Source organism: Oreochromis niloticus, linkage group LG4 (assembly GCF_001858045.2).
Source record: "Oreochromis niloticus isolate F11D_XX linkage group LG4, O_niloticus_UMD_NMBU, whole genome shotgun sequence".
Lineage (NCBI taxonomy): Eukaryota > Metazoa > Chordata > Actinopteri > Cichliformes > Cichlidae > Oreochromis > Oreochromis niloticus.
Window position 1 is genome coordinate 34,748,531 of NC_031969.2, and position 5,272 is coordinate 34,753,802.

The 5,272-nt window shown below is 42.8% G+C and overlaps 1 long non-coding RNA gene across 1 annotated transcript; it reads left to right on the plus strand.

Annotated features, from left to right (window-relative positions):
• Positions 1–454: 454 nt before the first annotated feature.
• LOC109201854 (uncharacterized) lies at positions 455–5,009 on the plus strand. The gene is made up of 2 exons (XR_003219759.1): positions 455–1,160; positions 2,972–5,009. It is a non-coding gene; the product is annotated as an uncharacterized LOC109201854 (long non-coding RNA).
• The last annotated feature ends 263 nt before the right edge of the window (positions 5,010–5,272 follow it).

The window sequence follows — 5,272 nt, forward strand, 5'->3', positions numbered from 1 at the left end:
ATGTGTTTTTCTACCACAGGATTACTGAGATTTTGTGTGAAGAAAACTGTGGTTACAGGCTGTGTGTTGGTGATTAAATTACACTGTGTTGTGGAGAAAATATGAATGTTACAAGGGAGAAGTGAATACAGTGTGACACTGTTTGAAACCAGTGTTACTTCTTTTTACAGCATCTCTGGAATCTGGATGGCCGGCACCTGACCACTAGGATGAACGTGTGTTTGGCTAATGTTTTTTTTTTCCTTAAGAGTGCTTGTAAAGGATTCAGCACAGACAGACAAGTGACAATTGAACAAATGTGCAGTGGTTACAGAATAGTTGAATGTGGGGCTCATTAGCTGGCCACTATTGAGCTCACAGTGATAAAAATGAGTGGAGTGACAAACTTAAGGAAAGTCACCGATTAAATTGTGGAACAAATTGGGATGATTCATGATTTGGGACAAATTATGATAATAGTGATTTAATGACTGGAGAAAACCTGCACATGATATTTGTCTTTTATGCTGAATACTTTATTACTCTTATGATTTATAGTCGGTTGAAAATGTGAAGTTTGATTTAAAGACTTTGTCTTCCAGGATACAGGCTCTAGGTGGAGCTGAGAGTTAGACAAGCTAAACATTTAATTGCTGACTAATGTTTTTACACAGGGTTACAGGTTGGAGTGAAGCTGCTCCAAGGGACAAACCCTGGAGATTGTTTTAGGGAGAATGTGCAAAATTCTTGTACATGTCTCATAGGGGAGTTGACACAAGAGAGGAAGCCATGTGGCGAGAGGAGTGTCATTTTAATTTACAGATGTCGCGAGATGCCATGACGAGAGAAGTGACTGAGAGGATCGTCCACAAGATGGAAGCTGAGGCCTGGAGAGTCTCTTCAGGAGGATCAGAGATCGCCTTCAGCACAGAGAGCTGTGCTACTGGGCTTCCAGGAGATCGTCATGAGGAGACTCTGCACAGCAAAATCTTAAATAAGATGAAAGACTTTCGACGTTGACGTTGAGGAAGACAACCAAGGTGTACGACGTGCTCTGCCTTTAAAATCTTCAGCAACGTTGACTCATGAGAACCTGAGGGAGCGTGCCAAGCTCCAAAAAGTGACGGCGCAGAGGAGGTCCAGCGATGGACTTGTGGTTCTGTGAACAGCACAAATGCCAGGTGACTGTGAAATAACTAACAGCACGTTTTCCACAAGTGAAGCCAGTAACTTACTATCCTAAAAGATTAGCTCTAGTTGCTTGTGCTTTACCTCCATGCGTGAGATCAGTGTGTGCAGCAGCTTAAGCTGTACAATGTTTCAGGATATAGTTTATTTCACCTTTTTGACACTGTTAGTTCCACACGAGGTAGATGTCTACTACTGCAGACTAAAATTACATTTCTGTCACCTACAAGACACTTGTCTTTAATGTTACTGTTACTCTCATAACCACATATTACTATAAAGTGGTGCACAATTCTGAATCCATCAAACCTTTTGCCAACGACAGAAGAGGGCACTTCTTATGAGTGTAGAGACCACGTAGAGAAGGAGTGTAAGCCGAGGGATGACTTAATAGATGTGCCACTTGGTGAGGGAAAGGTTTGGTTTGTTGATGGTTTGAGTTTTACAACAGTAGAGGGACAGACTAAAACAGGTTTTACTGTAGTAGATAGTGAGAAAGTTATCTGTGTAGGACAACTAGCATGTTTCATATTTGCTTGAGCAGCAGAGATGCTAGCTTTAACGGAAGCGTGTAAAGCTGCAGAGAAACAGGATGTGACAATATACACTGATAGCCAGTATGCATTTGCTACATTACATTTCTTTGTGATGCAGTGGGCAAGACGAGGTGTGACGGCTTCCACAGGGAAACCTGTAGAACACGCCAAACTCTTGCAAAATCTGCTGGAGGCAGAGTTTTTACCCAGTAGAATTGCCGTTTGTAAATGTGTAGCACGCATGTGAGGGAAAGATCCAGTTGCATTAGAGAATGCTTTTGCAGATAAGATCGCGAAAGAAGCAACTTTAGGAGAACATGTTGTTAACGTTTTAGCAGTGCAATGCCAGCAGACGTTGGCTATTATGCGGGATGCACTGGTAGACATGCAGGGCCACTCATCTACTGCAGGAAAACAGTTGTGACTTACAGTAGGAGCGAGCTTGCAGGATCTGTGTGATAAACCAATACTGCCTTAGACTTTATATAGGACTGCTGCTATTTTGCGCCATGGGCTTTGCCATGTCGCAACAGGAGGGAGATAATGAGTAGTTTATACTTTAAGATTAAATACCCTTAAAAAAAAAATTTTTTTGCAGGTCATGTATGATATGTTGCAAGCACAATTCTCGGGGTAATTTGAGACCTAAGAGAGGGAAATTCCCCAGACCCGGTCACCCATTTTAAGTTATTCACATGGACTTTATAGAACTGTCCAACTGTAATAACTAAGTACTGTTTAGTGATAGTGTGCCCTTTTTCAAAGTGGGTAGAAATTGTACAAACTAGAAAAGCAGATGCCATTTCGGTTGCCAAAGCAATATGTAAGAATATCATTTGGAACATGGGATTCCCGAGACCATTTATAGTGATAATGGTCCACATTTTGTAGATGAAGTGATTAGATTAATGGCACAACATTTAGGGATAACACTAAAACATCATTGTTTATATCACCCACAAAGTGCAGGGTTGATAGAGAGAACTAATGGGACAGTAAAGTTAAGACTTAGGAAGAGACACGCAGGACATGGTTAAACTGTATAGAATTAGTTAAGATGTATATGAATGTACATGAGGATTACTCCAACAGAGAATTGTCTGACTCTTTGAGATTATATATGTTAGAGCATTTGGAGTTCTAGTCTTCTGTAGTGATGATAGAAAAGCAGAAGAGAGAGCATATTAGCAGATTAGATGCTTAAAATGTTTAAAAGTAAAGAAGTCTTGAGAACAAATGATCTGCCAGATGATTCTGTTTCTCCACAGGAGCAGAGTCTGAAGTCTGGAGATTGGATGTTGACAAGGCCATGGAGAGGAAGTGCTGGTCCAGTCCACGGTGGGAAGGTCCCTATCGGGTGCTGCTGACGACGACCACAGCATTGAAGATTGATGAAAGGATTACTTGGATACATCAAGCGCACTGCAAGAAGGTGACACACATCCAGGCCAGCTCGGGGTAAGTGGCAGGAAGACCGGGTACAAAGGGGGGGGAAAGCCTCCAGGGCCCCTCGTCTCAATCCGGTGAAGAAACCAACTGAGCCACAGGTACTCATCAGAATGGCTGGGAATGTGCTGTGCACCTTCTTGTGCCTGTGGACCCAGAGTGGGATGACAGGAGCGCACTGGGACAGAGCAAATCACACCCAGTACCCGCATGGGGTTTTCAACAACTACTGGTGGCAGTTTGTGAACACAACCACTCACATAAAGAACGAGACCAATGGTTATGCTTGTGATGCCACTGGTTACACATTCTTCTGGACTGTGGCCATATAGCATCACTGAGAGCGAGACAGTTTGTTGGTTGCCTTGGCAACACATCCAAGAGTAAACGTACTTGGAACACTGCCAACTTTTCAACTTCTGAACCTGACTGGACGGTTGATTCACCAGTAGCTGGGAAGGTGAACTGCTCTGGTACAACAGACCTGCTAGTCCGACTCCAAGTATCTGACTCGCTGCAGGACACTGAACAGCTAAATGAACTGGAAATAGGCCAGTTGCTTATGTGTATGAAGGGCAATGGATTAGTCCAAGTTGGAGATTTACCATGAAATTTGTGCAACGTCACCTATTCTTTGTGTCCTCTGCAAGAAGGATGCAAACAGAGAAGCCTTTTGTCTACATTTACATAATGAACACTTCTGTAAGCTGGTTGAGGCTTTGAGCCAAGAAGATCAAAACAGCTTGATCCAATTTCCTTTACAAAGCTTTTCCTGTGGCGACAACAGGACAGGAGAAGAGTTGTGAATGCAGATAATACACCAGTTGACTCCAACCCCCACAGGATGCCTACAGTGAGAAGGTTTGGGGGATTGATAGGAGTCATAAAGAAGGGTGTTGATCAAGCTACAGCTTTGAAGTTATCTGAGAGCCACATGGACAAACGATAAAGTCAACTGATGTGTTTGAATGCCTATGTCTGTATACAGTTGGATTGTAGTGACATATGATTTTTGAGTTTGTTGATTATTTTTGTTTGACTGTGACATTCAGTTGTTTACTTGCAGGAATACATGATGAATCGCACGACAGGAGTAGATGCACCACAAGGCTGGAGAGCTTGGTGAATGTCTGGTCCTTGGTGGCATCTTCTTTTGAAAATATTAACTCTTGTTTTTGGACTGTTGACACTTGATTTGCTTATGTATAGGATGCATTTTACCGTGTACAAGATCAATGGGAACTAAGATGATTTCTAATACATTTGTTGATTATGTACCTTTACAATAGTATGAATTGACTGAAATTAATGATATGACAGAAGCCTGTGTATAAATGACGCCTGCGCTGAAATTGTCAAGCAAGAGGTGCATGGCTAAGAATATACTACATAGGAATAATTTGGAGCATAAAAATCCCAAAACAGGAGGGAATGTTAGAGTGAATTGTTAATGTTTGTCATTTTTATGCTTGCCATCTCTACATTGTTTAACTGTGGGATGAAAGCAGTTCCACAGTCCCCCTCCCCAGATTCCTGAGTTTTTGGGTGAGGGGCTGTAGGTTTGATTACAGACACATCCTATCTGGAAGGTCTGTTTGATGTAAGCTTCCTGCCCAGCAGGAACACACACACACACACACACACACACACACACACACACACACACACACACACACACACAGGGGGTTAAGAGGGGAGGTACGTGTTGTAAACTATTGTGTTAACTGTAACAGTTTGTCAATAAATAGCTGCGAGGGAAGCTGCTCTGTGAAGGACTTTGGGCTGGAGACAGGTTAGGAGCGTGAGCTCCAAGAGCTGGTTCTTGACCAAAGGCCTCCCTTGCGCAAGTAATCGATCGAACACTGTTGCCTTGTTTTTCTTTCATGGGAATAAGTCCTGGATACAGCGGGGTCTGAGTTTAGACCCAACAGATCCTCTTGGTCATTAGCTATTCACCGAGCCCACAACTCTCGGCAGGTGCCACCTGCAGTATGCCCACGCCGGAGCTTCCCTCCAACGTCTCAGAGGGGTGGGAGGTTCTTCAACCCCGTGAATTTGACACTTATTAAACCATAAACTGACCAATAAACTCTTATATTCTCTTATTCTTAACATCTCATGTT